Raw genomic sequence first — 22413 nt, 5'->3', positions numbered from 1 at the left:
AATAAAGGAAACTAAAAGCTTTAGTACTGATTTCATTCCAGGCTCTCCATCATCCAGTTCAGGGAAAGACTTGCAGCACAGAATCTGCTTTAGTGCCTTAACTGATTCACAGAATCACAGAATCACAGAATAGTTGAGGTTGGAAGGGACCTCTGAAGATCATAGAATCATAGACTGGCCTGGGTTGAAAAGGACCTTAAAGATCATCTAGTTTCAACACCCCTGCTCTGGGCAGAGTTGCCAAGCACTAGAGCAGGCTTCTCAGAGCCACATCCAGCCTGGCCTTGAGTGCCTCCAGGGATGGGGCATCCACAACCTCTCTGGGCAACTTGTTCCAGTGCCTCACCACCCTTTGAGTGAAAAAGGTCATCTAGTCCAACCCCTCCTGCCAAGAAGGATCACCTGGAGCACATTGTACAGTATGGCATCCAGGCAGGTTTTGAATATCTCCAGAGAAAAAGACTCCACAACCTCTCTGGGCAAAGTGTTCCAGTTCTTTGTCACCCTCACAGTAAAGAAATGCCCCCTCATATTCAGTCGGAACTTCGTGTGCTTCAGTTTGTGCCCATTGCCTCTCGTTCTCTCTCTGGGCACATCTGAACAGAGCCTGGTTCCAACCTCCTGACACCCTCCCTTCAGATATTTATATGTATTGATGAGATTCAAGTGTGTTTAACTCCTTAGCTAGTGTATTTTTGTTTGTTTGTATGTTTTCTCTTGTAACTCCCATTTAAGCTTTCTATAAAATGAGAAAAAGACAGAATAATGACAAGGAAAGGGTGAGAGAGACCTGGAAGTTGTTCCTCAGTGACTAGATATATAGATTTTTCTGGAAGGAAAAACAAATATCATAGGGGGAATTATAAGTTAATCACTTACCCTTGCTGACCTGAAATAGATTATTTTGTTGTTGTTGTTGTTAATCAACTTGAGACTTTAAATTTAACCCTAGAACATGAGATTTGACAACAGATTGTTATTTCTTGAAAAAAGTTAATTGTCTATTACATATATATTCTGCCATTTTGTTAAACTAATTTGAGTTGCAACAAAGACAATTTGCACACTACTCACCATTTTTTTTTCTAAATATATTTTTTCTTGTAATGTATAGGCATAAATTCTGAAATTATATAACCTAAGCCATGCTAGCTTTACTATGAGTCTAGCCCATCAGTTCATCTTCCAAGCAAGCATACAGAATCTAGAAACAAAGATGACAAGCTGAGAGCAAACCTTTGCCTTTCCGTATACTTTTCCATATGCCTAGATAGCTGACTCTCTGCAGAGTCTTACAGAGAGGTCATGGTTTGGGCCGGGATAGAGTTATTTTTAATTCATAATGGCTTGTGCGCTGCAGTGCTTTGGATTTGTAGTGAAAATAGTGTTGATAACACAGTGATGTTTTGAGTTGTTGCAGAACAGTGTTTACACAGAACCAAGGGCTTTTAATCTCATACCAGCCTGCCAGCGAGCAGGCTAGGGATGCCCAAGAAGTTAACAGGGAACACAGAGAGAACAGCTGACCCAAACATACCAAAAGGTCATTCCACACCATATGACTGTCACACTGAACAATAAAAGCTGGGGTAAAGGAGGAGGAAGGAGGGTATGTTTGGAGTGATGGTGTTTGTCTGCACAATGAGCCGTGCTCTCCTGGAAATGGCAAAATATCCACCTGCTGATGGGAAGCAGTGAATAAATTCCTTGTTTTGCTTTGCTTCTGTGTGTAGCTTTTGCTTTACCTAGTTAATCTAGATAGTTTTTCCTTATCTGAAACCATGAGTTCTCGCACTTTTACCTTTCTGATTCTCTCCCCATCCTGCTGTGGGGGAGTGAGCAAGTGGCTGTGTGATGCTTAGCTGCCTGCCAGGTTAAATCACATGTTAAAAACATATTATACAAGTATATGGACTTTACACTCTTTGATAACTTTCAGTTGCAGCAGTCTAAACACAATGAAAAGTTCAGAAGATTACTGTCTATTGCTGCAAAAAGAAAGGCTATACTAAGAAAAGAATTACCTTCTGTACTGCCTCTTTATTATATTTTTTTTTTTCCTAAGCTTCTGCTTCCTGGCTGGTATGAGACACAATATTGTGGGATGGATGGGGCTCTGTCTGTTGCCAGATATCACAGTCAGTACAAAGTTGTTCTTCTATTCTAAACACACTATTAACATGTCATCTTAATGTGACTGAAAACTTACTTCTGTCTTTTACAAAGGTAAAAACAAAACAAAACAAAACAGCAGGAAAATATAGAATATAGCTATTAAAATATGTCTAACAAAGCTTACTCTGTTGCAAAATGTTCTGGTACTTAATATAATATTTCTGATGCTTCATACTTCCCCAGAGAGGAAAGTAGAAGTAGTCTAGGCAAAGACAGAATTAATTAGATAAGAACTCATTTCAAACAGGAATTACATACATATATTTTTCTTCGATTACTTAAATTACAGGGAGGAATAAAATAACATTAAGTAATTTGTAGTGAAATTTCACATCACAAGTGAATTTCACTTGTTATGCCTTTTTATTTGTTTGTTTAGTATATGGATGCACATATCAAAATCCCAGTTTCTCTCTCAGAAACTTCTAAGAATAATACATTTCCAGGGACAAATTTTAAAATAAAACTATTTTCCAAAAATTGTCGAACTTTCCCTGAGCTTCCTGGCAACACATGGGTCCTGTGCTGAGGGTAGTTCCATCATGCGAAGTTCCCTGCTGCTGTTATCCTGCTTCAGAATGGCTGGCTCTGAAAAAACGGAAAAATCTTAAATGTTGATTGGTCACAGGGGAAGAGATCAGGTTTTTACTGATCAGAAAGCTTCTTCCAGGCATTAGGAAACAAAGAAAAAAAAAATTCTGTAAAAAGGAATGGGAAAAATAAGAAGAATTAGGAGACAAATCCATAATTTCCTTGACTGATTGACAATCTTGGCCTTAATATGGCCAAGATTGGCCTTTCAATTTAAACTCTTCACGTAAACTCTTCCTAAACCCATGGACATAGGCATAAAAATCACTGTGTAAAATCACCTTAACAGAAACCTTTGAGCTTATGCATCAGCAGGTCTCATTTTCTTAAATATCCAAAAATTTGTTTTCCTTTCTCTGTGTTATTCAGGTGGCTTGAAGCGTACAAATACCTTCAGTAGCCCCATTTGGTAAGTGTGAGGAAGACCTATACCACCCTGAGACAGACTGACACCTCACCCAGGAAGAACTCTCTGCTTACAGCTGTTAAGAAACAAGACGCTCAATGGAAGCAATAGCTGTAGTCAGCCTGTATGTTTTGCAACATTTGATGGCACTTGGGTCCAAAAAGACTTAAAAAAAAAAAAAAAAACACCTTTCTTAGTTAGGATTACTACAATAATTATAGTTATGTTTGAAAAAACACAGCAAAACAATGTCCCTTGGAGAACAGGTCATCCTAACTGCAGGTGCAGCTTGCACTAGTAAAGTGCAGGAATTTTTCTATATAGGCAGGGACGAGGGATTGTATTTCTATTATTATATCTTTTCTTTGTAATAAACACTTCAGCAAGTAAGTTCCTATAAAGTGAAAACTCTGCATTTTCCCATATTCTAATTACACTGAAATGTTTGTTTATGTACACGTAGATATATCTAGGAAAGAGAGTGATATATTTTAATATAGCTATAAACATATAGATTTACATGTGTTGTATTTATGCAATGTTTCATTAGATGTATTACATTTTTGAAATATTGGATATTTTAATTTGTCACAGATATGGAAGTTCTGGGTGATCAATCTAAACTTGACATATTTTATCTATTTAATATTTAATATATTAATTTTCATTAAAATATTTTAACTACATCAATTACTTGTCCAGGGCATACTTCCTCCAGACTGCAAAAACCATTTATTCAAATTTACCCCAATACTTTAGAATCATACTATTATTGCCATATATCATTATATTTTAATTTTGTATTCATTTATTGAGTTAAAATAATTCTGTCAAGTTCCAGACTTTCTGAATTCAGAAAAATCACATAGTTCTTTTTCGTTTTGGATAAGTGTGTTTGCCATAATGACTTTAGGTAACAGGGCTGTTCTTACATATTTAATCTGCAGCAGCATTTCCACAATTTAATTTGCTTACGTCAAATTAAGTTTCATACACAAATTTCCCTTCACCTGTCTGTGAAAAATAAAATGTCTTAATAACATCAACAATGGTTTTCAAAAATGTAGAAAAAACTGGCAGCATGGCTAAAGAAAATAAATTTGTTTGAGTACAAGACCAGTTAAGCCTAAAATGATACCTCAAAGGCAGTTGCATCGACAGTTTATTTCAACACTGGAAGCCTTACTAGCTGTTGAATAAAACAATTTTTATTTTATTTTTTATTTTATTTTATTTTATTTTATTTTATTTTATTTTATTTATTTTATTTTGTTTTGTTTTGTTTTGTTTATTTTATTTTTTATATATAAAATAAAAGTCTCATACTGTTTCAGTTTGGAATCACCTGTGTAAGATCACTGCTTTCAGTATGAAATAAATATAAAAATAAAATAAAATAAAATAAAATAAAATAAAATAAAATAAAATAATAAAATAAAATAAAATAAAATAAAATAAAATAAAATTAAAATTAAATAAAATAATAAAATAAAATAAAAATAGTTGTTATGGTTCTTCTGCTTTGGAGTAATTTTCCACTTAAAACTCACATATGAAGTTTTTTAAAGTGGTTGAGTGAGAGCTTGTTTTATAGCCATATGTTATTGTTATTTAATGTTCTGTTACAACCAGGGAATGGAAATTCAGTTTCCAGATGACTCTATGACGGGTAGTTTGGAACCAGAAAACAGCTATTTGTGACTGGATGTTCTCTGGCCATGACAACAATTTTCCTCTCGAGAATAATTTCCAGTGGAATAAGTCTGAATCTTGCCTCTCTGGCTTGAGTGAATATTTACCTTCCCAATCAAGGGAATTTCCACAAATGTTTGGTGAATCAGAGATTCCTGATGATATATCTTTGACCTTTACCAGTCATTATATCCTTAAATTGTGACAAAGCAAAATATTTTGAAAGCAAACTTAAAATTTTTCCGTAAATTCTCCCACCTCTTTCTTAAAAGTCTCTTGTTGCATCTTATCTTCATGTCTTACTGGTAGGAGACCCATATTATCTTTAATCAACTTCTTTTTTTGTTTGTTTTTTTTTTTAAGTATTATGAAAAAAACATAATGATTTTGCTTTTAATTTTATTGATATTTTAGCATTTCAAATATATTTAGGGCTGTGTAAATATGTAGCAAAATATTTTTTAAATAAAATAATTTTAGTATTATGTTTTATATAAAGAATACATTTTCATTCCAAGTGTAAACAACAGAGTATACTTATTAGCTTACTTTCTGTGGACATTTATCTTGTACACTCTTGGTTCCAGTACTACTGAGATTTTATTGAATCTTTCTCAAGTATTAATTGAATCAAGAAAGAAAGAGAGAAAGAGAGAGAGAGAGAGACAAAGAGAAAGAGACAGAGACAGAGACAGAGAAAGAGAGAGAGAGAGAGAAAGGAAGAAAGGAAGGGAGGGAGGGAGGGAGGGAGGGAGGGAAGGAAGGAAGGAAGGAAGGAAGGAAGGAAGGAAGGAAGGAAAAGAAAGAAAGAAAGAAAGAAAGAAAGAAAGAAAGAAAGAAAGAAAGAAAGAAAGAAAGAAAGAAAGAAAGAAAGAAAGAAAGAAAGAAAAGAAAAAGAAAGAGAGAGAAAGAAAGAGAAAGAAAGAAAGGAAAGAAAGGAAAGAAAGGAAAGAAAGGAAAGAGAAAGAAAGAAAGAAAGAAAGAAAGAAAGAAAGAAAGAAAGAAAGAAAGAAAGAAAGAAAGAAAGAGAGAAAGAGAGAAAGAGAGAAAGAGAGAAAGAGAGAAAGAGAGAGAGAGAGAAAGAAAGAAAGAAAGAAAGAAAGAAAGAAAGAGAAAGAAAGAAAGAAAGAAAGAAAGAAAGAAAGAAAGAAAGAAAGAAAGAAAGAAAGAAAGAAAGAAAGAAAGAAAGAAAGAAAGAAGGAAAGAAGGAAAAGAAAGAAAGAAGGTAGAGCTATACTTGTGTCTGGAAAAACATCTATAACTGCTTTTTTTTTAATTTTTAGTAAATTAAAAAGGTAATCATTTTTAATTTAAAATAGGCCAGATCAGACATCTACTGCTGCATTGTATTGTTATTAATATGCTAGTTAAATTGTCTTACAACTGTTTTTAGTGCTTAGGAGTTTCAGAATGAACTTTTGATTGTAGTTTGGATTCCTGCGGGAAGCCTGTCTTTGTTGGCTATGTAACTGAATCCTATGGTGCTTTAGCTCCTAATATTTAAAATACATTGTTACATATTTCTGCTCAGGATATACTATTTCCTCACAGCACAGATATTAAAGAAAATGCAGTTTTTAATTTTAATCTATATCTTTGTTCAAATCTATAAAGGAATTCCTTTTCTTGATTGACTTTGTCATGATTTTGATTTTCTAAAAGAAAAATCTACAACTAACTTGAACTCTCTAACTAAATATTAGTTTTGGGGGATTATTTTGTTTGAAGGTAATTTTTATTTTATTGAAATACTTCTCTTTTTTATTTCCAGAAAATGAAGTTTTCTATTTTTATTGAACCTTTCCTGATATTATTATTTTCAAAAATATAAACTACAAATAATGTATCTTCCCACTAAAATATATAATTTGACTAAATAGACAAGAAAAAAATTTTGAATAAAAAAATAAACAAATTAAAAAGCAACATTTTTCATGGATTTGTCACAGCAAAATAGAGTTTCTACTTGTCATAATAGGTTAAAGAAATAACAAGATTTAGAAGTTTTAGAGGTAACCAAAGAAGCAAGGACTTGCAATGAATAAATTAAACTTCAAGACTTCATCATTTAGTATATTTTATAATCAGGCAATGAAAAAGCATATGAATCAAGCACAGCTTTGAAAGAGAGGGTGTCATACTGTATTTTTGCCTGTTCTTTCCTCAGTGCTCCAATTTGCTGTTCTTTGGTTGTAGGTAGGTCAGAATGTTTTGAAACTGTTATGTGATTTCTGAGCTTTTTAAAACCTTTATTATTATTATTATTTTTAATTATTTAATATTTTCCCATTTACCCAATCCATCTTACAGAAGAACTGACAAAATATCCAGGGCAAGAGCAAATCCTGATACTTTAATAGGAATAATTTCCAGAGCAGGGAAGGGTGAAATTTTCTTGTGCCAGTATCAAGTTAAAACCAGGAAATCAGAATTATGGCCTCAGGCCAACTGCATGAAACAATGCAGAGTTTTGCTTGGCTATTTTTACCATTTTATTTGTGTGTTCACTACATAAACCACCACCAAATGAACTGCAGTCCCACAAAATGACCCTCAACCCATGCAGTTTCTCTTCATTACCACACTTTAAAGGGATCTCACTTGCAGCACTAGAGCTGTCTGGTCACAGCAGTCCACCTGACTAGTAGAGGGGCATGACCCACAGGGCAAATGGCCTGGGAGGCTGCTTGGAGAAGGATAGGACTTCTGCTGGAAGACGGGGTGGATATCTGTCCATCATATAACCTGTCTCAGTTGTGCCAGACAACCACCTGACTGTTACATTCCTTGCCCCCAGTGATGCTTTTGTAAGCATCAGTTATTTCTGTGTTGGAAAATCCAGCCGTGCCCTGCTTTCCACCTCTTCTACCAGAACTCCAGACTTCTCCATCACCTGCCAGACTGACCCCCTAATTGTGCCAGCAAGCTGGAGGTCTCACTGATGTGAACTCACCAGGACAGATATAACTTTAAACATAACACTACATTTCATAAAATTAAAACAAATTCTCTGTGAAAATTTCCCACTTCTTTTTCTTGTTTTTCCCTTTTTACTTTTTTCTTTTCTATTTTTTCTTTTTTTCTCCTTTTCCCTTTTCTTTTAATCTCATTATATCTGTAATCACAATCCCACGTGTTTATGTATATGTATATATATATATTTATATACACAACTGTTTTGTGTTTTTAAATTGTTTGTTTCTTATGTTGCTAATGGCTAAATATTCTGTTTTGTTTACTGTCTATTGGTAAAATCAAGGGTCAAATTCTTTTCCCCATTAGTTACAGCTAATGAGAGTTAGCCAGTTTATGACTAAGATTTTGTTAAGAAATGCAATTTCAGTAGTCTGGACAACCAAATAAATCCTGCGCAGGTTTTGTCTGTTCTGTTTTTGTTGTTGTTGTTTGTTTGTTTGTTTGTTTTGTTTTGTTTTCCCTCAGTGCAGAGTAACACAGATGGTAGTGCTAGTGCTGTCAGGACTGAAGAAAAAGATATTCTCTCAATAATTTCAACTTCTGCTAGGACTTAATGGCATCTAAGTGATGATTCCTCTGTTTGTTTTTGGACTGTACTTGCAGAAAGTGGGATGGTGTACTCAATAAAAGATGTGTAAAAGATTATTACATTGGGTTTTACACTAATTAGCAAAACTCTGTTCCTTAAAGTTTACATTTACGTGATGCCAATTGCCTTAAATAAATTTTACTAAAAAAAAAAAAAAGGTTAAGATTTTCTGATTCACTCAAAGGAAACACTGACCTTTTCACTACTGAGCACATTCATCTAAAAGAATTTTTTGGTTCTTCAAGACTTGTTCTGAATAGAAAGAATTAAAAAAATATTTTGGAAGTATATATTTGGAAATATATGTTTGGAAATGTTTTTTCCAGATCTCTTAGAGTACCTTTTTGTGTTGTGCAAGACAATTTTCCAATGGTATAAAAAATAAAATAAAGTTGTTTTGAATTTTTCTTAGTGAATAAAAGACAGTCCAAAGTCAAACTATTTGGACCTGGAGAATAATTTATGGGAGAGTAGTTTAAATAGAATGTTGAATACAATTTTTTTTTTTCTACTATGACTACATTTGTCTTGTTACAGGCTGTTGTTACCTCATTGCTGAATAATTCTTACCGAAAATAAAATAAAATAAAATAATATGCAAATTCAGTTTTCTAAACATAAATGACTGCCTTTTGTAGAGCAATTTGAGTTTATCTGTTCAGACTAAGGGCTTAAATTTTTAAGGGTCTAACAGAAAGTTTACTCTGTGGGTTCTTTGAAAAATACTTCCCAGTAATCTAGAATCTGGGGACATGAAGAAGAAAAAGAAGCACATATGGATTGTTCTAACATTTTTTAGACTTGTAGTGACAGTCCACCGAAAGTGTGTATATATATATATATATACAAACAGCGTGTATATATATATATACTTTCTATATATATATATATGCTATTTGTTACTTTTTAATAGTATACCAAATGTACATAATGCAAATATTATTAACATGCTTTAGGTATGGTTCATGGATGGACTAAATCACCATATGTATATTGCCGTGCTGAAATTCATACAGTTTAACAAAAAACAATGTGTTCCTGACAGGTTTTTCCTTGTAGTTTATTTACTTACTTTTTACTAATATTTTATTTTCAGCATGTTCTGACAAAATATTCTGAAGGTTTTGTTTCAGACTGATTATCCTAACCCTTAAAAATTATTCGTGTTCTCATTTACTGAAGTCCAACAATAGTAATATACAAATACTTGGTTTTGAATGATGTTACAAAAGCTCCTGCAAGTATGAAACAAGAACTGAGCATCTTTGTTCTTTTGTTTAATGATTGACATATTCATCATCAGGTTGAGCCTGAACGAAATTGAATGAAAATATTTAAATTTTCTCTTTTCCTTTTAAAAACAAGCATAATGATGATTCTCAAAAAAGCGCAATATCCGGTAGAAAAAGAACATTCTAATAGAAAGCCCCCAAACACTCCTGAATCTTTATATTAATTGGTATTGTATTCTCCTTTGTGGTTTGTTATTTTTCAGCTTTTTACCCCTAGCATATTAAATAGTTTAACATTCAGTATAAATTTTGTGATAGAATTTGCAACATATAGTCACAGATTACAAAGATGAATTTACTTCAGGTTGAAATATTTCTTGTGTGAAACTTGATGATTCTGTACCTTCAGATCTTTGGCCTATTTAGCCTCACCACTGTCCAGAGAATTTTCCATCTCGTTGCCTCTTCTGAATAAACCTCACTTCCTCAATGTAAAACTACAGATTAAGAAAACCTGTTCAAACCCACTGAGTCTCCAAAGTCCCATCCTGAATGTTTAAATGGGACAAGCTTTTTTTCTCTACTCTGATTTCCATATAATCTTTGCTCAGAACTCTGGCCAGCACACCATGCTGAAGTTGGCTCTGATTTTCAGCGTTTCTTTCTAATTACACTTGCACACTGTAGGAAGGAAAACAAACAAACAAACAAACAAAAAACAGAATAAGAAGCCTATGAATATTATACTGTTATTCAGTTCCCAAGAAATATTAGATCAATGTTAACATGCTGTGATTTCCCATTATACTGATCTACAGTAACTTCCTAAAATATGCTTAACACTTCATGAATCTTAACCAATTATTCTTCTCATTTCATCTAGATTTCATTTCCACTTTCTAGTGGTAACTGGGGTCTTTCTGTCAGTAAGAAATTATGGAATAAACTTTAACTGCAATGTTCTAGGTAGGAATGGTTCTTCAATGATGGCTCAGGAACAACACCTTTAATCCTACAAAGCACTGCTAAAGATCTGATGAAGTCTGAGTTTAGGGGGAAAAGGAGGGGAAGAAAGTGTGTATAATATCATATATCTATGTATGTGTAATTTGGATATATACACACACAATATTAGATACTTTAATTTGCTATATATAGATATATATATACATTATTCATTAAAAAAATAATAATCTTAAAACACTGATAATATATTTCTGCTCAGCTTACATAACTACCCAAAGAAGCAGATTTCAATCTTAGTTTGGGAGTAGCTTATGCTCAAAGAAAATCAGGAAGGGGAAACAAGCAAGGATTTCTATTTTGTATATCAAGTTCCCTTGAGAACCTCCATCTCATAATTGAAACATAGCTGGTAGGACCCATCTGGCAGATGAGAAGATCAGCTGGTTCTTTGAAACAGTGCTCAGTATGCTAGTAGGAGTATTGTTTTTCACTTTTCACCCTATCCTGTGTATTCTCTCTCTTTTTATTTTTATCTTACTAGTGCAGCCAAGTAAAATGTACTTTAATATTAGTCTTTGACTAGGAAGGATCAAAAGCCTAAACAGGGACAAAAAAAGACTTTTTTTTTTTTTTGGATGTATTATTTATGTTTCAGCAAAGAATGTGAAGCTCAAATAGATTACTTACTGAACAGTAGTAATCTGTGACAGACTGTCCTCTTCAGTAATGCTCAAGCAAGCAGTTAAAAATGAAAGATGGTGCACTAAGAGCAGTGCAAAGAGTTTTACTCTCCTAATCTCCCATCTAAATGACAATAGACATAATTAACATACTCTGAACAAATGCCAGTTGGCTGTATTTTGCAAACAGATTTTAAAATACTGAAAGTGTATACCTTAAGGCATCACCAGCATATTTTTAAAGCATCATGTAGAGTTACAATAAGTTCAAATCGATTTTTTTTTTTTTTTCAGTTGGGTAGTTGGACCATGTACTTAGCATTTTAAGAACAGAAACACATATTTCCTAATAAATAGACTGATCTAACTTTTTTCCACTAGAAATTATCAACTTCCATTTCAAGAATAAATATCAATGAAACATCTCCTGAGAACTATTGTTCTTCCATTTGATCTGGTGTTTCTGACTTTTTCTCTGTTGTTGTTGCTCTTGTTCTTGTTGTTTTATTTGTTATTTGTTTGTTTGTTTGTTTTTCTTTTATGTTTTTCACTTCAGTTTGTGTAAATGGAAAAAGTAAATGCCAGAAGAAAAATGTCCAATAAATAAGAGGGATGCACTTGACATTTTTTAAAGAAATATTTGGAAATAATTTTTTGAACTTTCTATGAAGGAAGGTCCTCACACCTAGAAAACTGGAGAGAAGAACTACCATTTTGATAGAAAATAAGAGTATCATATTGAGATTTTTGCCCTATCCCCATACATAGAATTGAAAGAAGAAAAGTGTTTAATTGCCTTATTTACAGTCATACACAGCATGACTGTAATCCTGTAAATGGGGAAAGGGAATAAATATGAAAAACAAAAAGGGGAAAAGTGCCTGGACATTAGATATGATCATTTTCCATACTCACGTGTTGTCCTTTAGATTTTAATCCACATTTCAAGTTTAGGTAGATATGATAATAAAGTAGATTGAAACCTACTGAATACTGATTGAATAGGATAAAACAATCGATTTCTTAGTGAAACTAAGTGAAAGAAACTAAGAAACTTTAAGTAAGAAACTTTAGTTCAGCATTGGAACAGGTTGCCCATGGAGGTGGTGGACTCACTGTCCCTGGGGGTGTTTAAGGAAAGGTTGGACATGGTGCTTAGGGACATGGTTTAGTGGGTGATATTGGTGGTAGGAGGATGGTTGGACTAGATGACCTTGGAGGTCTTCTCCAACCTTTATGACTCTATGATTCTATGAAACATTGCCAATAAAGCAAATACATTACAACAATATGTATACACTTGCTGATAAATAAAATTGTTGGCAGTCTTAGAAACAAGGTCAGGTCTGAATACACCAGGCTGACTGATCTGTACAGAGAAAGAAAGGAAAAGATGCATGGTGAATCTCAACAACTCAGCATAACCAACCAGTTTCTGAAGAAGTGAACTTATATTTAGGTGCCAAAGGAAAATAATTAAATAAATAATTGTATGAGAGTTTAAGAGTAATCTGTAAAAAAATTTAAATTTGATTAAGAAAACTTTTATTTATTTTATTATTTTATTTTATTTTATTTTATTATTTTATTTTATTTATTTTATTTTTTTGATAATATGACCCCAGGAAGAGTGCCAAGTGAACTAAATGTTGAAATGTAGTCACAGGAAAAACAATTTGCAAGAAGTTGAGCTATGCTATGTCATCAGTGCCCAATACATTTGGGAGTAAAGCTGTTCTAGTTCTTAAATGTTATTATTTCAATATATTAGTCTGTAGATTTTTTTATATTTCTGTAACTCCTATATGGATAAATAGAGGAGTATTAGTCAGCAATCATCTAAAATATTTTTAAGCAAACAAACACAAGGTGACTTTAATCACAATCTCCTTATAAAATGTGATAACTGATTCTTTTAAGATTTTTTTTCCTGCTTATAGGCAAAAAAGCATGGCTACAATATATTGTTTTATTTCTAATTTATCATTTCTGTTTTCCTTTAGGTCTAACTAGGAAAGAGAATAGGAAGGTCAAAATTAAATGAAAACAAAATGTTGTCATTGAAATGCGCCTTCCTTCACTTGCTGAAGCAAGTAAAAAGAAGGCTGACTGAAATACTGATTACTTGTATTATTTTATAATAATATTTTATCTGCCCCCCCGAAAAAAAAAAAAAAAAAAGATTAGTGTAACTTTATTGTTGCCATAATATTTGTTCTAATTTAATTAAAAGAAAATATTTAGGTAGGACATGACTCTGTAAAGGGAGCTCCTAGTTTCTTCTAGAAATAGGAACAGCAATCTACATCAATACTGCCAAAATATCATTTGAAAGAGAGATCCCTTATCTCAAAGAGCCAGTGGTATAAAGCAATTCATGTCCTCACTCCCCATCTGGACATCCATAGCTGTCCAGGGTGTTCTCATTGCATAGCTTGTGGTCTAGTCTTACAGACTTACATGTCTCTTGCTTCTGTAAGAGATGTTTTTTTTGTTTGATTGATTTTTTCATCTAATTCACAGTATCTGAAATAAAGTGTAGTCCTACCCAGAGCAACATTTTAAGCCCATGAAGCTTAGGATATTTGATGGCTTTCTGGATCTTTGTGTGGGTAGCATGAAGGGCATAGCCTCTGATAGGACTGTGAAGGATGACTTGATATGTAGGCAGCCATAACTTGTGGGATCATGTTTAAAATACCTCTCAGGATTTCTCCATAAAGAAATCTCTTCCTAGAACTACCTCTTCATCAAGTGAAACTAGTTGCATCAGTCCAAAAGAGAGCCTATGTACAGACTTTAGGTAAAAATGGCATAGGGACCAGGAACTGGGAATGAAATAGTAAGCTAATTTTTATTTCTTTATTTATTTATTTTAATTTTAGGAGTACACAAGGAAATTAGTTGGAACCCACTATAGTTAGTATTTAAGAGTTAATATGATTCCAGTAATCAGTAGTTCTCTAATGCCTGGAGTTTTCTGAAATTATTCTGAAATGATGGAAAGTTCTTTGGAGTTTCCAAACTGATAATTTATTGATATCTTACTAAGAACAGAGAAGACTAAAATAAAGTGGGTTAATTAAATGCATATTTCCTACACAGGTACTATGGAGAATGGCTTAAATGGAAAGATGAGAAAAAATTGAGATAGTCAATTATTTTTAAAAATTCTAATTAGTGTGATCATTGTTCTATGCTGGGTAGGAGAAGAACAGCTCTAAATGGAATTTCTACAGAGAGACAAGAAAATATATTGAAATTTACATTAAAATATGACATCTTCTAAAGTTAAAAATAAACTTAAGCATTGATTTTTGTCAAGGAAAAAGAACTCAGACATCAAGGAATATATATTAGCCTGAAGGTCCCATTTGCCTTGGCACCATATTTCTAGTACTTTAACCTTTGTTGAGCATTCTCATATCCCTGAGTCTTCTGAAAAACAAAGTTCTTATTTTTACATGAAAAATTTTGAAGTAATAAAAATCCTTAATATAAAGAATTGTCTCATTCTTGAAAGTAATGAGGAACTCAGTCTCTAAACTGATGTCTGAGTGCTCCCATGATCTAGACCTTTTTCCTTATGCATTGCTAGATCTGTTAGTTATGCATGGTGTGCATATGAAGAATATAGCTCTCATTGGGATTTCAAAGTGTATGTGCTCTGTCAGGTTGAAAAAATCCTAATTTGCCTTTGCAGATTATTTCCTTAATATTGATAAATTCTTCAGTACTGAAGACGAGAATCCATAAGAACATGCCTGGTATGTTGACTCACAGAAGGGTTTGGATTGGAATGGACCTTAAAGATCATTTAGTTCCAACCCCCTCCCACCCCCCAACCCACCCCCACCCCCCGCCATGGGCAGAGACACTTCCTACTACACTGGATTGCTCAAAGCCCCATCCAACCTGTCCTTGAACACTTGTAGGGATGGAGTACCCACAGCTTCTCTGGACAACCTGTTTCAGTGCCTCACCACCCTAATGATAAAGAATTGTTTCCTAATATCTTATCTGAATGTACCCTCTTTAGTTTAAGGACATCACCCCTTATCCTGTCACCACACTCCCTGATAAAGAGTCCCTATACAGCTTTCTTGTAGGCCCCCTTCAGGTACTGCAAGGACACTACAAGGTCTCTCCAGAGCCTTCTCCAAGCTGAACAACCCCAACTCCTTTAGCCAATCTTCATAGGAGAGGTGCTCCAGCCCTCATATTTGTGGCCCTCCCCTGGATTTGCTTCAACAGGTCCTTCTTGTGCTTTTGAACATAGTATTCTACGTGGGGTCTCATGGGAGCAGAGTAGAGGGGGAGAATTACCTCCCTCAACCTGCTGGCCACGCTTCTTTTGATGCAGTATTTTTGATATGGTTGGTTTCCTGGGCTGCAAGTGCACCTTGCTGGCTCATGTTAAGCTTCTCATCAATCAGCACCCCCACGTTCTTCTCCACAGCGCTGCTCTCAATCCATTCTTCACCCAGCCTGTATTTGTGCTTGAGATTGCCCCATCTCAGGTGCAGGATCTTGCACTTGGCCTTGTTGAAACTCATAAGGTTCTCACAGGCCCACCTCCCAAGCATGTCCAGATCCTTCTCAATGGCATCCCTTCTCTCCAGCAGGTCAATATCACCACACAGTTTGGTGTAATTGGCAAACTTGATGAGGATGCACTCAAATCAAAATTATTATAAAAAGGGAAAAAAATAATGAAGTGTATAGGAGGGAAAATTGCACAGTGAAATTGTCTTTAGTTTTGTGAAATTTGCATGGTAACCATCCAAAGTTCAGCACTGTAACTATGATAACAGCATTTGAGATGCTGCTACTGAGCCTTTTTCCTAAGGATATACTTTCCATCAGAATTCATCAGGGATTTGGGCAGGATATCATGGATCCAAAAGGACAGCCTACTCTCAGACTTGATTTGAGATTGTTGAGGTGTTTTCCTAATGCAATGTTCTTATATCTCAAGATAAGAAACCATTTCTTTGACCAGATGTCAAACTAGACTCTCCAGAATTTAAAGTTCAGTCAGTGCCTTGCTTTTGTTCTAGATGTAGATGTAAATTTCTCTATTCAAGGGCAAGTTTCTTAACTATTAAATTAGAGAGGTATTCTTTCTCCTCCTCTTTCTTAAAAATGTCTTATGAAACTTGAACAGGAGGGCTTGAGAGCCCCAGCCCTTATTGATTAGGATATTCTCCTGAGAGGAGAGTACAGACGTATCTATTTAGACAGAGAAAATAACTAAAGTCAATATTTGCAACATTGCGGATGAGTGCTTTTACCTTCTGAAAAGAAAGCCATATCACCATGATATTTTGAAAGAAAGCAGGACTCTCCACCTCTTGCCAAAAGTAGTCAAGTTTCAAGATTCCAAATGGTCTGTAAGTCTTTACTGAACCTTACACCCTCAGACACATCACGAAATGAGACGCTTCTGTCTTCATGAAAGGATAATCTCCATTTAAAATAATCCTTCTCTTCAGAGATTCTACACAGCTGGCTACATGTTGTGATATATTTTTATTTCTGCAGTTGTTTCTTAGGCAGGTACAGCCACTGGCTGTGAAAGGAATATTGAAAAATTAAAACAATCAAACAAACAAAACAAAACAAAATCAAAATCAACCACACACACACACACACAAAGGCGAAAACAAGCAACTAAACAACCAAAAAGCCCTTCTCTTTGTAGGAGAGAATGCAGAGGAGAAAAAGTCATACTAATATTGCTTTGTAATGCACAGGGAGTTGGAAACCTACTTTAGGAATACTAATTTCATAACTGCAGTCAGTTAGGATTGGCAATGTTTTACTTGTTAAGCAAATTTAACCTTACTTTATACATGAAACCATAAATTTCACTTAGTTTTGTGCTTCTATATACCTGCAATATTTTAAATGGCTTAATTGGTTTTGAGTTACTTAGACATTTCAATAGGTAATAAAAGTCTTTCAAAAACTTTGGATCCCTGTTTCTAGAAAACTGTTGTAAATCTTCAGTATGTGGGGCAAATGCAAAAAAACACAAATAAAGGAAACCAGGATGCTTTAATGAATACCTATAAATAAGACTCTAAATCTATACCGGGGCAGTAAAATATTTTGATTTTCAAAGTGCTGAAACCCAAGAATTCCTTTGTCTGTCCATGGAAGTGTCAGGTCAGATCTTACAATTTGTTCTGGGCAAAAATAAAGTTCTGCAAATAATTGCAGTATCAGTCTGTTGTAAACAGTACTATACTGCCTGTTGAGAAGCATATGTTCAACACAGTGCAGAGTTCTATTAATGCAACTGCAATGTCAGAGATTTGGCTGCTTCCCAGAGTCAAATGACAGCATTGTCTGGACTCTGTATATTTAATATATTCTCTCCACACTCTGTGGAATTTGTGGTTTGAAGTGATTTGAGAGAAGGAGCTACTACAAATCTCAATGCCCAGCCTTCCAACAATAAAGGAAAAACAAGTTATTATGTATATCTGGAACAATAAGATTCATTCATTTAAATGGACTGCCATAGCAAGGTACAAAATATTGAAATTTTAGTTAACTTACAAGTTCAGATTCTTGGTGTCCACCATCAACTGGAATGTTCTTTCTACTATTGTTGCCTGCAGCTATGTATATTTTTGTGTTTTGCAGGTATCAACTTTTCTTGTTTATTTTGCTTAATTGTATCTTGCTGGGGTTGGTATTCATGGTATTTCCTATTGTAAATGTTTTAGAAAAAAACATAAACGTTACAAAGACATACAGAAGGCAGAATTTCTTTTTCTTTTTCTTCTTGAGGATTTATTTAATACTCTGTTCCATTATACACTGCAATTTCAGAGTCTGAGCTCTTTTTTTTTTTTTTTTTCCCAGACAAGCAGCTGATGCTTTTCAAAAAGACAAAATAAATATCTTCAGTTTCTTAATGAGGGACTTTGGCTTACCTCATAGTTTACAGATATTCACTGATGGGAAACTGTAGACTAAAGGAAAGCATAATCCTTGTGTATAACCTTTCTGTCAATCATTTGGAATAGATATATTGTAAGAATTTTAATTTTGCTGTTTTATTTACCCTGATGCATTAAAAATCTAGCACAAATAGGATCTAGAGGCATTCTTGACACCAGGTATTGTACCGAGAAACAAATGATTCCCCACCACTATCTCTAAAATAATGGTTTAAAGAAAAGCATTGACAGTTCTTTAAAGTCAAACAAGATCATTATAATAATTAAATGGAGCTTGAGACAACACCTTTAGTTGGCAAGAAACACTATCAGTTATAAAAATATTATCTAAAGACCTCTTCTGAGGAAATCAGCATATCTATTCCATCTGATGAGAGAGTTTCCCTGGTTTCCCTGAGGCAAATAGGATCTTTTTTTCACCTAAAGACAATTTGCTTGATATGAACGGTGGAAGCTTGTTAGAGCCATTCTCTCACTTGCCTTTATCCCAAACATTTTTGCAGATATGAAAATAATAACGAAACATACGCACTCAAAGGTCAGGACTATCCTGCAGACCAACAAAGCTGTAGCAGCGCATTGTCCTAAGAAAAGACAGGAGCCATGGAACAATGATGTGAAAGAATCAGCTCGCTGCCTGTGGCTTAAACAACATTTATCTCCTGTGACAGTATATGGATGTCAACTAATGCAGTTACTCATGTATCTTATATGATAAAAGCCTGCATTATAAACCTACAAGCTTGTGGTTTGATCCTTATAGGATATGATGGAGATTATTCAGCTGCTATTTTTATTTTCTTAGAAGCTAGTAAATTGAATGCTATTTATATCAGACAGTATTATTTACATCAGAATTGGCTCCCAACTTCAGGAACAATCAAGTGTTTCAGAAGTCTCACGGCCCCCTCATGTTCTGCTTTCCAGGGCTGGTCTAAGTGACTCAGAGAGATTTTGTCACACCAGAGTTTCCTTCACTATTCCTTCCAGTGGTAATGGAAGCAGCAGTATTCTGTGTCCCTGGGGAGGGTTATATGCAGGACTATTTGATTTTTTGCACAGTATTTCTCTAACAGCCACTTTCCCTTCTGTGGGGAAAAGCCACAGATGGAAAGCATTTATGGGTTTATGTCAGAGCGTGATGCACTACTTGGATTGCTTTAACTCAGGCTGCAACAGAGGCATGTGAATTTCAGAAATAATGGATTTCATATTCCTTACACAAGCTGAATCTACCTATCTGGGTGCACTGCAAGTGCATTATGCACTTTCTGTTGACATGATTCCTCAGGATATTTTTTAATTGGAACCCGTGAAGTACTAAGTACACAAGACAGGATGCAAATGGAGACTGCAGAAGCAAACATCAAATAGCATTTTATAATTTTGTGGTTAAATGTAAATATAAAGAATATAAAGTTCTTTCAACTTGTTTCGTTGCTGTTGATGGGTTTTTTTTGCATTTTTTAAATATAGTATAAAGATTTGAAGTAAGCAATCCATAATGCCATACCAAAATAGTGGTTTGAAGAATTTCTAGTTTAATTATTTCTATTTCAAACTTTTTTAAAAAAAGTTATCAGTGCTCATTCTTGTTTCTGTTCATTTTATTTCTAAGGAAAGCTTTGGGGGAAAAAAAAAAGTATAATGGGAAAAGCTAAGTAGAAAAGATGTGTTGAACAATATGCATACAATAAAATATGATAGGAACCTATTGTGTCCTCACCCAATCTGCAGTCAGCATATAGCTGGACATCATAGATGCAGAGACACAAGATACAAACAAAACAGTAAGCACTGAGCAATTAGAAGAAAATGTTTCTGCATGTAAGCCCAGAAAGTAAACATGGGTGGACATACAATCTCTGACAAAAATATTGTCAAAAAAAAAAAGAAAAAAATCTGAGAAAAAAATATTAATACACTATTATTTGACTTTAGGGAGTTTTATCTCTAGGTCAAATATGTAAAATAATAATTTTATGACCCAAACAGTAGATATATATAGATTCTTATGGGATAAATAAATAACATATGTTTAACAGATTGGTAATTTTTGGATGATGTACACTCCTTTGCCTTCCTCGCCATTCAATATAGATTCCTGATAGTGGACTTCTCCAGATGGACAAAGGTCTCAATAAAGATCTCAGCTTGAAATTCATTGATTCAGTGAAGAAAAAATTATAATTGATTTTCATTATAAGTTTGCAGGATAGCAACCGGAAAAAAAAAAAAAAATGATTGGGAGAGCTTGCTTGGTAGGTTTTGCTTGTTTGTTTTAAAAGATGACAATTTTGTTAATCAAACTATGAGTTTTTAGCTTTTCAGGTTATTACTATCTATTAAAAAATCAAGACGTTTTATTGCAACATATGCAAGAGAAGATTTTTACTTCCCACCCCCCCCCCCCCCCCCCCCCCCCCCCCCCGGAGTTAGTAGGAAGAAGAAAGTTGTGTGAACTTATATTTATGAAAACAAAAGTGAATGTAACAATATATCTGTGTAATTGTTTTCCTACCTTTTAAAATATCTACTGTTACAACAAGTAACACAGCTTAAACATAGAGCATGTTATGCTTTGTAGAAATGTTGCAGAATAGAAAAAAAAGCATAAAATGTTTGTTGGGATTACAACTTATTTTTATACAAGTGACCTATCAGTAATGACCTTGACTCAGGAACATATCCCAGAAAATTAACAACTAAATGGAATAAATGACCTGTAGAATAGCCTTGGGCCACCAACTGTCCCAGCTGGCCATTAATCCCCCAAAAGTGCTGCAGGTCTTAATTATTATGGCTTAATTAATGTAATAATATGATGTGTAAATGCTGAACTGCATTTTCTTTTTGTATAATTAACCTTTTGGGAATATTTTATGAATGGAGAAAGGTAATATATGTTTGCGAGAGAGATACTACATTATTACTTTCATTCACAGTAAACAAATAAATTATGGAAAGCTCTTCATGTGTTTGTACATTTCACACTTCTGAGAGCTTTTGACTGTTGCAAGTGAAGGGCAAGGGCATGATTAGAAAGACTCATTACATACTGGTTCAATACTTTGGTGTAATCATTCATGAATGTGTTTTAGCTCTCAGACAAAGCAGCTTATGAATTCTCAGAAGGGGCAGGCAAAATTAAATTTTGCTGCTTCTGCCACAGGGAAGCTAAAGGGCAGAGAAAGAGAGCAGAACTAAGGTCTGCTCAGATCTGAGATCTGGGAAAAGATCCTTTGAGTCTTGAGCTTACTTTTCCTGTAGCCACTTGGGAATGGATTACTAAGGATGCTGTCATGAATATTGGCAATGATTGCCATGGGAATGGTAAATGCTGCTACTGGTGTGGTTGCCTGTCTGCAGCAGAAGCTCCTTACACTCATTTCCTCTATGGCAACCACAGGAATAATACCAGCTTTCCAGAGCTCTTAAGGAAACTGAGATATACAGTTAAAAACAACTGTCATAAATATTAATTACCTGCCAGCATGATACGGTGCTGGTCATCATAATTTAAACTTCTTTGGACCATAAACCTGGTCTTGCAATTTCTAAAGCTCATTAGGGGCTGTAGTCATTCACCTTCAATTAGAGAGTTCCTGATTGCCATATTAGGTAGATTTTGAAAATTTTATCATTTGGTTACATCCGACTCATTACCAATTAAGTTTTATTACTCAAGGGATGGATGAAGACACTTCATTTCTAGCTGACTATTATATCAATATTTATGTTCCTAAAGAGATCATGTAAAAGTTTGTCATGGTTTAAATAGTATTTTGTCTATTTTATGCCTAAATATTCTCGTATTTTTCAGATGAATAACCAGAATACATTTTGAGCATCCATCTAGCAGAAGTTTGTCTCTGATGCCAAGTAAAAATCAAAATTATGAATGAGGATTTTCTGTCTTCTGCTTAACTTGCACTTCCCCCTGCCAATGTCCTGGTGAGGGGCAAGAAGTGGAATGGAAATAAGTGAATAGCCTGGAGGGAAAGAGGGAAAGTGCAAGGTCAAGAAACAAAAAGCAGATGTTATGATGTTGGAAAATAGGACCCTTGAGGAACAGGAGACAAAAAGGTAAGGTAAAAGCTATGAAATTGCAATAAAATCTGCTTTATCTCTT

The 22413-nt window shown here is 34.3% G+C and overlaps 1 long non-coding RNA gene across 1 annotated transcript; it reads right to left on the bottom strand.

Annotated features, from left to right (window-relative positions):
• Window positions 1-389: 389 nt before the first annotated feature.
• On the bottom strand, window positions 390-20166 carry LOC310895809. The gene is made up of 2 exons (XR_014580974.1): window positions 16602-20166; window positions 390-2763 (listed from the first exon to the last, which is right to left on the bottom strand). It is a non-coding gene; the product is annotated as an uncharacterized lncRNA (long non-coding RNA).
• Between the last annotated feature and the right edge of the window lie 2247 nt (window positions 20167-22413).

Source organism: Anser anser, assembly GCF_964211835.1.
Source record: "Anser anser genome assembly, chromosome: 2".
Taxonomy (NCBI): Eukaryota; Metazoa; Chordata; class Aves; order Anseriformes; family Anatidae; genus Anser; species Anser anser.
This window is presented reverse-complemented; position numbering and strand designations above follow the sequence as displayed.